The sequence below is a fragment of the Pseudorca crassidens genome, chromosome 15 (assembly GCF_039906515.1).
Source record: "Pseudorca crassidens isolate mPseCra1 chromosome 15, mPseCra1.hap1, whole genome shotgun sequence".
NCBI classification, from domain to species: domain Eukaryota; kingdom Metazoa; phylum Chordata; class Mammalia; order Artiodactyla; family Delphinidae; genus Pseudorca; species Pseudorca crassidens.
Genome location: NC_090310.1, coordinates 61,152,975 through 61,166,984, shown reverse-complemented (window position 1 = coordinate 61,166,984; position 14,010 = coordinate 61,152,975). Strand labels below are relative to the sequence as shown.

Genomic DNA, 14,010 nt, shown 5'->3' with positions numbered 1-14,010 from the left:
GTGGGCTCTAGAGCACAGGCTCAGTAGCTGTGGCGCACAGGCTTAGTTGCTCTGCAGCATATGGGATCTTCCCGGACCAGGGCTTGAACCCGTGTCCCCTACATTGTCAGGCGGATTCTTAACCACTGCACCACCAGGGAAGCCCTCATTCCTTTTTACGGCTGAGTAATATTCCATTGTATATATGTACCACATCTTCTTTATCCATTTATCTGTCGTTGGACGTTTAGGTTGTTTCCATGTCCCGGCTATTCTAAACAGTGCTGCAATTAACATTGGGGTACATGTGTTCTTTTGAATTATGGTTTTCTCAGGGTATATACCCAGTAGTGGGATTGCTGGGTCATATGGTAGTTCTATTTTTAGCTTTCTAAGGAAACTCCATACTGTTCTCCATAGTGACTGTATCAATTTACATTGCCACCAACAGTGCAAAAGTGTTCCCTTTTCTCCACACCCTCTCCAACATTTATTGTTTGTAGAATTTTTGATGATGGCCATTCTGACTGGTGTGAGGTGATACCTCATTGTGGTTTTGATTTGCATTTCTCTAATAATTAGTGATGTTGAGCATCATTTCATGTGCCTCTTGGCCATCTGTATGTCTTCTTTGGTGAAATGCCTATTTAGGTCTTCCACCCATTTTGTAATAGGACTTTTTTTTTTTTTTTTTTTTTTGATATTGAGCTCCATGAGCTGTTTGTATATTTTGGAGATTAATCCTTTGTCTGTTGCCCCGTTTGCAAATATTTTCTCCCCTTCTGAGGCTTGTCTTCTTGTCTTACTTATGGTTTCCTTTGCTGTGCAAAAGCTTTGAAGTTTCATTAGGTCCCATTCGTTTATTTTTGTTTTTATTTTCATTACTCCTGGAGGTGGATCAAAAAAGGTTTTGCTGTGATTTATGTCAAAGAGTGTTCTGCCTATGTTTTCCTCTAAGAATTTTATAGTGTCCAGCCTTACATTTAGGCATTTAATACATTTAGAGTTTATTTTTTTGTTTATGGTATTAGGTAGTATTCTAATTTCATTCTTATTTATTTATTTATTATTGGCTGCATTGGGTCTTTGTTGCTGTGCATGGGCTTCCTCTAGTTGTGGCAAGTGGGGGCTACTCTTCATTGCAGTGTGTGGGCTTCTTATTGTGGTGGCTTCTCTTGCTGTGGAGCATGGGCTCTAGGTGTGCAGGCTTCAGTAGTTGTGGCACACAGGCTCAGTAGTTGTGGCACATGGGCTTAGTTGATCCGCAGCATGTGGGATCTTACTGGACCAGCGCTCGATCCCGTGTCCCCTGCATTGCCAAGCGGGTTCTTAACCCCTGTGCCACCAGGGAAGCCCCTAATTTCATTCTTTTACATGTAGCTGTCCAGTTTTCCAAACACTACTTATTGAAGAGGCTGTCTTTTCTCTGTTGTATGTTCTTGCCTCCTTTTTCATAAGTTAGGTGACCATATGTGCATGGATTTATCTCTGGGCTTTCTAACCTGTTGCATTGATCTATATTTCTGTTTTTGTGCCAGTACCATACTGTCTTGATTACTGTAGATTTGTACTATAGTCTGAAGTCAGGGAGTCTGATTCCTCCAGCTCTGTTTTTCTTTCTCAAGATTGCTTTTTCTATTCAATGTCTTTTGTGTTTCCATACAAATTGTAAAATTTTTTGTTCTAATTCTGTGAAGAATGCCATTGGTAGTTTGATAGGGATTGCGTTGAATCTGTAGATTGCTTTGGGTAGTATAGTCATTTTCACAATATTGATTCTTCCAATCCAAGAACATGGTATATTTTTCCATCTGTTTATGTCATCTTTGATTTCTTTCATCAGTGTTTTATAGTTTTCTGAATACAAGTCTTTTGCCTCCTTAGGTAGGTTTATTCCTAGGTATTTTATTCTTTTTGTTGTGATGGTAAATGGGATTGTTTCCTTAATTTCTCTTTCTGATTTTTCATTGTTTGTGTTTAGGAATGCAAGAGATTTCTGTGCATTAATTTTGTATCCTGCAACCTTACCAGATTCATTATTAGTTCTAGTAGTTTTCTGGTGGCATCTTTAGGATTTTCTATGTATAATATCATGTCATCTGCAAACAATGATAGTTTTCCTTTTCTTTTCCAGTTTGGATTCCTTTTATTTTTTTTTCCTTCTCTGATTGTCATGGTTAGGACTTTCTAAACTATGTTGAATAAGAGTGCTGATAGGGGACATCCTTGTCTTGTTCTTGATTTTAATCCAAATGCTTTCAGTTTTTCACCATTGAGAGTGATGTTTGCTGTGGGTTTGTCATATATAGTCTTTATTATGTTGAGGTAAGTTCCCTCTATGCTCACTTTCTGGAGAGTTTTTATCATAAATGGGTGTTTTGGGTTTGTTTTTGTGGGTCTTTTTCTTCTGTTTCCGCCTGGAGTAGTTCCTTTAGCACTTGTTGTAAAGTTCGTTTGGTGATGCTGAATTCTCTTAGCTTTTGCTTGTCTGTAAAGTTTTTGATTTCTTTGTCGAATCTGAATGATATCCTTGCTGGGTAGAGTAATCTTGATTGTAGGTTTTTCTCTTTCATCACTTTAAGTATATCCTGCCACTCCCTTCTGGCCTGAAGAGTTTCTCTGAATAATCATCTGGTAACCTTATGGGAATTCCTATTTATGTTATTTTTTGCTTTTCCCTTGCTGCTTTTAATATTTTTCTTTGAATTTAATTTTTCTTAGTTTGATTAATATGTGTCTTGGTGTGTTTCTCCTAGGGTTTATCCTGTATGGGACTCTCTGTGCTTCCTGGACTTGGGTGACTATTTCCTTCCCCATGTTAGGGATGTTTCCCACTATAATCTCTTTGAATATTTTCTCAGACCTTTTCTTTTTCTCTTCTTCTTCTGAGACCCCTATAACTCGAATGTTGGTGTGTTTAGTGTTGTCTCAGAAGTGTCTGAGAATGTCTTCAATTCTTTTCATTCTTTTTTGTTTATTCTACTCCTCAGCCATTATTTCCACCATCCTGTCTTCCAGCTCACTTATTCATTCTTCTACTTTAGTTATTCTGTTATTGATTCCTTCTAGTGTATTTTTCACTTCAGTTATTGTGTTGTTCATGTCTGTTTGTTTGTTCTTTATTCTTCTAGATCTTTGTTAAACATTTCTTGTATTTTTTTGATCTGTGCCTCCATTCTATTTCTGGGATTCTGGATCATCTTTAAAATCATTAGTCTGAATTCTTTTTCAGGTAGGTTGTCTATTTCTTCATTTATTTGGTCTTGTAGGTTTTTACCTGGCTCCTTCATCTATGATATATTTTTTTGTCATCTCATTTTTTTTTTTTGATAGGTGGGATTGTGTTCCTGTCTTACTGGTTGTTTGGCCTGGGGCTTCCAGCACTGGAGTTCATAGGCTGTTGGGTAGAGCTGGGTCTTGGTACCAGGATGAGGACCCCTGGGAGACCTCATTCCGATGAATCTTCCCTGGAGTCTGAGTTTCTCGATAGAGGTGGGGAAAAGTCATTTGTGTAGACTCTCCCTGTCTACCTTTGTCTTGATCTGCAATGTCAGAGACCTCTGGGTTTAGCTCCCCAACACTCCTGTTCTGTCCCTCATTCCACTCACAGGGCCATCCTGGGAGTAGGGTCCACAGTAGCGGCAACCAGGGGCAGTGATGTGGGTTGCCTGGATGTGGCCAGCCATGGTACCTGGAATCCCATGTTCTGATAACCAGAAGATTTACCCTGAGAAAGGAGCAAGGGCAGGACAGTGCCTGGGGCCAGAGACTAGACAGGAAAGGATTTCAGCCCTACACCTCACAGGAGGTGAAGTAAAGGGCTGCTTCTTCCCAGCCTTCCCCCCCCCGGAAACTAGGTGAAGGCACATGACAATATCCCATGTCAGAAAATTGCCTTTCTGGGCTTCCCTGGTGGTGCAGTAGTTGAGAGTCCGCCTGCCGATGCAGGGGACACGGGTTCGTGCCCCGGTCCGGGAAGATCCCACATGCCGTGGAGCGACTGGGCCCATGAGCCATGGCCGCTAAGCCTGCGTGTCCGGAGCCTGTGCTCCGCAACGGGAGAGGCCACAACAGTGAGAGGCCCGCGTACCGCAAAAAAAAAAGAAAATTGCCTTTCTGCCACAAGGGAAATGACAGACGTTGGTGAGCCCTAGATTTGAGCCTAGAACTATCTCATTGTCAAACCTTCCTTACTGTCAAGTACTCATCGCTGTCTTCCCAAAAGAATGATTTTCCTAAACACTGTGGTTTCCTAGAAACTTCTAGTCACAGATCATGGGATAAGCTGGAGGAGCTGGCAGGACCAGGGAACTTTCTCTGCAGTCCTAGACTGAGGATTCTCTCTTCTTTTCCTCCCATTCTGTCTCCTGCCTTCTTTTTACCCTTCCCTGCATTCCTTCTTTCACCTATTCAGCATGAAAGACTGTAGTGTAGTCATTCATTCATTCACTCCACAAGTATTGAGCACCCACTATGTACCAGGTTCTTGGTGCTTAGGAATTACCAGTGGACCAAACAGACAAAACTCGCTGCCTTCTTGGAGTTTACATTTTAGGGTGTAGGGGGAAAGGCAAGCCATACATAATAAATAATAAATAAAGCAGATAAGTAAATGATGGAGTGTGTTAGAAAGTGATAAGTCCTATGAAAAAAGCATAGAGAAAGGAAAAGGAGATGAGGTGAGCCCATGGGGGTCCAGGTAAGGACTTTGTAGTTTTCTCTCAGTGACGAGAGCAGCTATTGCAAGGTTTTGAGCAGAGGAGGGACAGGATCAGGCTTTTGTTTAAAAGTGTCCCCTGCTGGCTCTATTGAGAATGGATGAGGCAAGGACAGAAGCAGGGAGACCAGTGAGGCGCTAATTGCAACAATCTAGAAAAGAGGGTGGTGGGTGAATCTAAGCAGTGGAGATGGAGAGACGTGGTTGGATTCTGGATGTGTTTTAAGGTAGAATCAACAAAATTCCTAGATTTTTGGTCAAACACCTGGACGAAGGGGGTTCCCAATTACTGAAATGGGGAAGCCTATGGGTGTAGCAGCTTTTAGGGGGATGAGAAGGTCAGTTTTGAAATATTAAATTTGCTTTCTAAGTGGAGCTACTGAGTAGGTAGTTAGTTATAATATTTAAGACAGAGGTCCCAGATGGAAGAATAACTTTAGGAGTTCTTGGGTTATCCATGGTATTTAAGGTCACTGACCTAGACAAGAGGATCAGAGTATATGGTCATTAAGAGTGAGGGAGTTTAAACTAGACTGCCTGGGTTCAAATCCCAGTCAGTCACTTACCATTTACGTGAACTAGGGCAAGTTACTGAAACTTTGTGTCCCTCAGCTGTGAAATGAAGATAGTTATTGGCCACACTGCATCTGCTCTTTGTGAAGACAAAGAATTCATACGTGTAAAGCATTCAAAACAAAGTCTGGCACACAATAAGCTCCCAGTACATGTTAGCTGGTTATTGGTTTTATAACAGATATGAGTTTTTCCATTACAAAAGAATGTCACTATTTTTTAAAAATATTGGAAATAATTTCAATATTAAAGACAGTCTGCAAGTATAATACAAAGAACTATTTTTTTCAGAAATATCTGTGAATAAATAGTTGACACTTTGCCTTATCATCCCTAAATATTTGTGTGTATTTCCTACAAATAAGGACATTCTCTTGCATTGTCACAATACCTTCCAAATCAGGAACACTGAAATATTACTATCATCTTATCTTCAGATCCCCTCCTAGTTTTGCCAATTGTCCCAAGACGTCTTTTGGGATCCAGTTTTGGCCAGACCTGCTTCTGCTGCTGTCATGGAGAGCATCTGGGGAGAACTTTGCTGACCACTGAGAAGATGATGAACTCAAGCTATTGGAGTGAGATGAGCAGCAGCAGCTGTGGGACTCAGCAGTCCCCAGAGGTGCTGCAGTGCCAGCCCCAGAATTACCACTCCTACCATCAGTCAAGCCAAGCCCAGCAGCCTCCAGAAAAAATGTTGTGCATGAGTGACTGAGGACTTACAGTGGGCCCATGAACAAGGTGGTTCAGGAGTTGGACCCCATCAGCTCGTGGGAAGTGCTCTCCCCTCTCAAAACTACCTCCCCCTACAAAAGCTTGGTTTGGAGTGACTGTTCCCAGGAACTTCATTCTCCAACTCTGAAAATATCTACTTGTGCCCCAAGCACTCTACGTGCAACCCCAAATACTGAACAGGAACTCCATTCTCCAACAGTGAGAGTCACTGCATATCCACAGACCATTTTTAGGTGATATAGAGTGCAAAATCCTGAACAGGAACCACTGTCTCCATTCCTAAGAGGAGGCCATTTCTTTCCAGGAGATAATGTTATTTATGAAAAAACCATAAGAAAAGTGGAAAAGCTAAATATGGATCAGGAATGCTATCCTCAGGTTCAATCATCATCACATTGTCCAACAGCCCCAGATCATCCACTCTCCACACTGTCAACAATCACATTCTAGCCAGCAAATCCAAACCATCACAGGAAGTGATTCAATTTCTACAAACACTGGAATTGAACTGTGTCATGGTGGCTGAAACCAGGCACATGAGCAGGTGATAATTCAGGATGATGGCCGTGAAAAATTGACCCCCAAGTATTTTGGAGAGTTGCTTGCTGATCTAAGCTGTAAAAATACAGACCTTATTAGAACATATGCAGAGAACTGGAGGAAGCAAACAGGACTTTGAGTCTACAGATGAGTCAGAAGACATTGAATCAGTGATTCCAAAAAGACTGTAAGAACTTACAGAACAGCAAATTCACTGTATGCTGCAGATGAGGGGTATGTCTGATAAATCACTACGGCTAGTGCTGTCCACGTTCAGCAACATACAGGAGGAGTGAGGACATCTTCACAATGACTTGACATCCCTGGAAAATGACAAGATAAGACTTGAGAAAGACTTGGCATTCAAAGAAACTCAAATAAAAGAGTATGAAGAACTCTTGGCATCAGTGAGAGCAAATAATCACCAGCAGCAGCAAGGACTTCAAGACTCAACCTCAAAATGCCAAGCAAAGTGCCAAGCATTGGAAGAAAACAATCTCTCTCTTCAGCGTATGTTATCAGACATAGAATATAGACTAAAAGAACTGGAATACTGTAAGCATAATTTAGAGCAAGAGAAGAAAAATCTTAGAATGCAAGTTTCTGAGACTTGCACAGGCCCAATGCTGCAGGCTAAAATGGATGAGATTGGCAACCATTACATGGAGATGGTAAAAAACTTAAGAACGGAGAAAGATGGAGAGATCCTCAAACTAAGGACTCAATTAAATCAGTACCAAAAAGATGTTTCAAGAAGAGAAGGACGTTTCAGTGACTTCTAATTCAAGATTCATGATCTGACAAGCTTGCAGGAAGACAAGGATTCCCTTATAAAGTGTCAGTCAGAGGAACTCTCGAAATTGAGACAAGAAATATATTCATCTCATAACCAACCCTTCAGTGGTGGAAGGACAACTATTAACACTAGAAAGTACAGAACACAATATCCAATCCTAGACCTCCTGAATATATACCACCAGGGAGTGACACACAGACTATTGTGATTGAGAAACGGAAGACAAATGTACTTGTCCATGAATGAATCTCCATCTCAAAGGAATTTTTTTTGTGTCTTCACTAGTACTTTAATTGTTATTTTTCCATAACTAAAGCCAATCAATATTTTGAATCATGCTACTACTTAGCAAGTCTAATGGAATTAATTAGCTATAAAAGTAACTTGTTTATCCAGCCATTTACAAGGCCTGACTCCTTTCTTTCACATTTTTGTATTCAGTATAGCAACGCACCAATTATTAAAACTCAATTACAGACACTGTAGGACTTAATCCACTATTTTTCAATAGGGTGCTCCCTAGACACTGAATTAATTAGTTGGGGTAGAGATTTTACAAGTTATTCCATTAGAAGGTTTTCTATGGTATTAGATGTGCAATTTAGCTACAAGAGTAAATACTGTTTGTTTGTTTGTTTTAACAACAACAACGAAAAGCAATATTATAGAATTTTAAAAACCCAGTTTATTTTTTTTAATTTTATTTTTACATCTTTATTGGAGTATAATTGCTTTACAATGGTGTGTTAGTTTCTGCTTTATAACAAAGTGAATCAGTTATACATATACATATGTTCCCATATCTCTTCCCTCTTGCATCTCCCTCCCTCTCACCCTCCCTATCCCACCCCTCTAGGTGGTCACAAAGCACCAAGCTGATCTCCCTGTGCTATGCGGCTGCTTCTTACTATCTATTTTACGTTTGGTAGTGGATATATATGTCCATGCCACTTTCTCACATTGTCACAGCTTCCCCTTCCTCTTCCCCATATCCTCAAGTCCATTCTCTAATAGGTCTGTGTCTTTATTCCTGTCTTACCCCTAGGTTCTTCATGACATTTTTTTTTCTTAAATTCCATATATATGTGTTAGCATACAGTATTTGTCTTTCTCTTTCTGACTTACTTCACTCTGTATAACAGACTCTAGGTCCATCCACCTCATTACAAATAGCTCAATTTCGTTTCTTTTTATGGCTGAGTAATATTGCATTGTATATATGTGCCACATCTTCTTTATCCATTCATCTGATGATGGACACTTAGGTTGTTTCCATCTCCTGGCTATTGTAAATAGAGCTGCAATGAACATTTTGGTACATGACTCTTTTTGAATTATGGTTTTCTCTGGGTATATGCCCAGTAGTGGGATTGCTAGGTCATATGGTAGTTCTATTTGTAGTTTTTTAAGGAACCTCCATACTGTTCCCCATAGTGGCTGTACCAATTCACATTCCTACCAGCAGTGCAAGAGGGTTCCCTTTTCTCCACACCCTCTCCAGCATTTATTGTTTGTAGATTTTTTGATGATGACCATCTGACTGGTGTGAGATGATATCTCATTGTAGTTTTGATTTGCATTTCTCTAATGATTAATGATGTTGAGCATTCTTTCATGTGTTTGTTGGCACTCTGTATATCTTCTTTGGAGAAATCTCTATTTAGGTCTTCTGCCCACTTTTGGATTGGGTTGTTTGTTGTTTTTTGAAATTGAGCAGCATGAGCTGCTTGTAAATTTTGGAGATTAATCCTTTGTCAGTTGCTTCATTTGCAAATATTTTCTGCCATTATGAGGGTTGTCTTTTCGTCTTGTTTATGTTTTCCTTTGCTGTGCAAAAGCTTTGAAGTTTCATTAGGTCCCATTTGTTTATTTTTGTTTTTATTTCCATTACTCTAGGAGGTGGGTCAGAAAGGATCTTGCTGTGATTTATGTCATGGAGTGTTCTGCCTATGTTTCCCTCTAAGAGTTTGATAGTGTCTGGCCTTACATTTAGGTCTTTAATCCATTTTGAGCTTATTTTTGTGTATGGTGCTAGGGAGTGATGTAATTTCATACTTTTACATGTACCTGTCCAGTTTTCCCAGCACCACTTACAAAATTAATGCACAGAAATCTCTGGCATTCCTATACACTAATGATGAAAAATCTGAAAGTGAAATCAAGAAAACACTTCCATTTACCACTGCAACAAAAAGAATAAAATATCTAGGAATAAACCTACCTAAGGAGACAAAAGACCTGTATGCAGAAAATTATAAGACACTGATGAAAGAAATTAAAGATGATACAAATAGATGGAGAGATATGCCATGTTCTTGGATTGGAAGAATCAACATTGTGAAAATGACTCTACTACCCAAAGCAATCTACAGATTCAATGCAATCCTTATCAAACTACCACTGGCATTTTTCACAGAACTAGAACAAAAAATTTCACAATTTGTATGGAAACACAAAAGACCCCGAGTAGCCAAAGCAATCTTGAGAACGAAAAACGGAGCTGGAGGAATCAAGTTCCCTGACTTCAGACTTTACTGCAAAGCTACAGTAATCAAGACAGTATGGTACTGGCACAAAAACAGAAAGATAGATCAATGGAACAGGATAGAAAGCCCAGAGATAAACCCACACACATATGGTCACCTTATCTTTGATAAAGGAGGTAGGAATGTACAGTGGAGAAAGGACAGTCTCTTCATTAAGTGGTGCTGGGAAAAATCCCAGTTTAGAGTGGGCTTCAAGATGGCTGAGGAGTAAGACGTGGAGATCACCTTCCTCCCCACAAATACATCAAAAATACATCTACATGTGGAACAACTCCTACAGAACACCTACTGAACGTTGCAGAAGACCTCAGATTTCCCAAAAGGCAAGAAACTCCCCACATACCTGGGTAGGGCAAAAGAAAAAAGGAAAAACAGAGACAAAAGAATAGGGACGGAACCTGCACCTCTGGGAGGGAGCTGTGAAGAAGGAAAAGTTTCTACACACTAGGAAAACCCTTCACTGGAGGAGACGGGGGTGGGGTGGGGAGGGTGGGCAGAGCGGTATGGGGGGTGGAGCTTCGGAGCCACAGAGGAGAGCGCAGCAACAAGGGTGCAGAGGGCAAAGAGAGATTCCTGCACAGAGGATCACTCCAACCAGCTCTCAGCAGCCCAAGAGGCTTGTCTGCTCACCTGTGGGGGCAGGTGGGGACTGGGAGCTAAGGCTCGGACTTCGGAGGTCAAATGCCAGGGAGAGGACTGGGGTTGGCTGCACGAACACAGCCGGAAGGGGTCTAGAGCTCCACAGCTAGCCAGGATGGAGTCTGGGCAAAAGTTTGGAACAGCCTAAGAGCCAGGAGACCATTGCTTCAGGGTTGCTCGAGGAGAGGGGATTCAGAACACCGCCTAAACAAGCTCAAGAGACAGGGAAGAGCCATGGCTATCAGCGCGGACACCAGAGACCGGCATGAAATGCTAAGGCTGCTGCTGCAGCCACCAAGAAACCTGTGTGCAAGCCCAGGTCACTGTCCACACCCCCTCTCCTGGGAGCCTGTGCAGCCCGCCACTGCCAGCGTCCCGTGATCCAAGGACAATTTCCCCGGGAGAACACACAGCGTGCCTCAGGCTGTTGCAACGTCACGCCGGCCTCTGCCGGCTCGCCGCGCGTTCCGTAGCCCTCTCTCCCCGCAGCCTGAGTGAACCAGAACCCCCAATCAGCTGCTCCTTTAATCCCTTCCTGTCTGGGTGAAGATCAGACGCCAGAGGGCGACCTACATGCAGAGGCAGAGCCAAATCCAAAGCTGAACCCCAGGAGCTGTGCAAACAAAGAAGAGAAAGGGAAATTTCTCCCAGCAGCCTCAGGAGCAGCGGATTAAATCACCACAAGCAACTTGATGTACCCTGCATCTGTGGAATACCTGAATAGACAATGAATCATCCCAAAACTGAGGCGGTGGACTTTGGGAGCAACTGTAGACTTGAGGTTTTCTTTCTTCATCTAATTTGTTTTCAGTTTTATGTTTATATTATTTTAGTATCTAGAGCTTATTATCATTGCTAGATTTGTTTATTGATTTGGTTGCTCTCTCTTCCTTTATATATATATATATATATATATATTTCCTTTTTCTCTTTTTGTGAGTGTGTATGCTTCTTTGTGTGATTTTGTCTGTATAGGTTTGCTTTTACCATTTCTCCTAGCATTGTCTGTCTGTTTTTTTTTTAAACATCTTTATTGGAATATAATTGCTTTACAATGGTGTGTTAGTTTCTGCTTTATAACAAAGTGAATCAGTTATACATATACATATGTTCCCATATCTCTTCCCTCTTGCATCTCCCTCCCTCTCACCCTCCCTATCCCACCCCTCTAGGTGGTCACAAAGCACCAAGCTGATCTCCCTGTGCTATGCGGCTGCTTCTTACTATCTATTTTACGTTTGGTAGTGGATATATATGTCCATGCCACTTTCTCACATTGTCACAGCTTCCCCTTCCCCTTCCCCATATCCTCAAGTCCATTCTCTAATAGGTCTGTGTCTTTATTCCTGTCTTACCCCTAGGTTCTTCATGACATATTCTTTTCCTTAAATTCCATATATATGTGTTAGCATACAGTATTTGTCTTTCTCTTTCTGACTTACTTCACTCTGTATAACAGACTCTAGGTCCATCCACCTCATTACAAATAGCTCAATTTCATTTCTTTTTATGGCTGAGTAATATTGCATTGTATATATGTGCCACATCTTCTTTATCCATTCATCTGATGATGGACACTTAGGTTGTTTCCATCTCCTGGCTATTGTAAATAGAGCTGCAATGAACATTTTGGTACATGACTCTTTTTGAATTATGGTTTTCTCTGGGTATATGCCCAGTAGTGGGATTGCTAGGTCATATGGTAGTTCTATTTGTAGTTTTTTAAGGAACCTCCATACTGTTCCCCATAGTGGCTGTACCAATTCACATTCCTACCAGCAGTGCAAGAGGGTTCCCTTTTCTCCACACCCTCTCCAGCATTTGTTGTTTGTAGATTTTTTGATGATGGCCATTCTGACTGGTGTGAGATGATATCTCATTGTAGTTTTGATTTGCATTTCTCTAATGATTAATGATGTTGAGCATTCTTTCATGTGTTTGTTGGCACTCTGTATATCTTCTTTGGAGAAATCTCTATTTAGGTCTTCTGCCCACTTTTGGATTGGGTTGTTTGTTGTTTTTTGAAATTGAGCAGCATGAGCTGCTTGTAAATTTTGGAGATTAATCCTTTGTCAGTTGCTTCATTTGCAAATATTTTCTGCCATTATGAGGGTTGTCTTTTCGTCTAGTTTATGGTTTCTTTTGCTGTGCAAAAGCTTTTAAGTTTCATTAGGTCCCATTTCTTTATTTTTATTTCCATTTCTCTAGGAAGTAGGTCAAAAAGGATCTTGCTGTGATTTATGTCATGGAGTGTTCTGCCTATGTTTCCCTCTAAGAGTTTAATAGTGTCTAGCCTTACATTTAGGTCTTTAATCTATTTTGAGTTTATTTTTGTGTATGGTGTTAGGGAGTGTTCTAATTTAATTCTTTTACATGTAGCTGTTCAGTTTTCCCAGCACCACTTACTGAAGGGGCTGTCTTTTCTCCATTGTATGTTCTTGCCTCCTTTATCATAAATTAGGTGACCATATGTGTGTGGGTTCATCTCTGGGCTTTCTATCCTGCTCCACTGATATATATTTCTGTTTTTGTGCCAGTACCATACTGACTTGATTACTGTAGCTTTGTAGTACAGTCTGAAGTCAGGGAGCCTGATTCCTCCACCTCTGTCTTTCTTTCTCAAGATTGCTTTGGCTATTTGAAGTCATTTGTGTTTCCATACAAATTGTGAGATTTTTTTGTTCTAGTTCTGTGAAGAATGCCACTGATAGTTTGTTAGGGATTGCATTGAATCTGTAGATTGCTTTGGGTAGTAGAGTCATTTTCACAATGTTGATTCTTCCAATCCAAGAACATGGCATATCTCTCCATCTATTTGTATCATCTTTAATTTCTTTCATCAGTGTCTTATAATTTTCTGCATACAGGTCTTTTGTCTCTTTAGGTAGATTTATTCCTAGATATTTTATTCTTTTTGTTGCAATGGTAAATGGGAGTGTTTTCTTAATTTCACTTTCAGATTTTCATCATTAGTGTATAGGAATGCCAGAGATTTCTGTGCATTAATTTTGTATCCTGCTACTTTACCAAATTCATTGATTAGCTCTAGTAGTTTCCTGGTAACATCTTTAGGATTCTCTATGTATAGTATCATGTCATCTGCAAATAGTGACATCTTTACTTCTTCTTTTCTGATTTGGATTCCTTTTAATTCTTTTTCTTCTCCAATTGCTGTGGCTAAAACTTCCAAAACTATGTTGAAAAATAGTGGTGAGAGTGGGCAACCTTGTCTTCCTCCGAATCTTAGTGGAATTGGTTTCAGTTTTTCACCACTGAGGAAAATGATGGTTGTGTGTTTGTCATATATGGCCTTTATTATGTTGAGGTAAATTCCTTCTATGTCTACTTTCTGGAGGGTTTTTATCATAAATGGTTATTGAATTTTGTCAAAAGCTTTTTCTGCATCTATTGAGATGATCATATGGTTTTTCTCCTTCAGTTTATTAACATAGTGTATCACATTGTTTGATTTGCATATATTGAAG

The 14,010-nt window shown here is 40.4% G+C and overlaps 1 pseudogene; it reads left to right on the top strand.

Moving 5' to 3' along the window:
- The first annotated feature begins 5,825 nt into the window (after window positions 1-5,825).
- Window positions 5,826-7,582, top strand: LOC137207632 (protein POF1B pseudogene; annotated as a pseudogene).
- The last annotated feature ends 6,428 nt before the right edge of the window (window positions 7,583-14,010 follow it).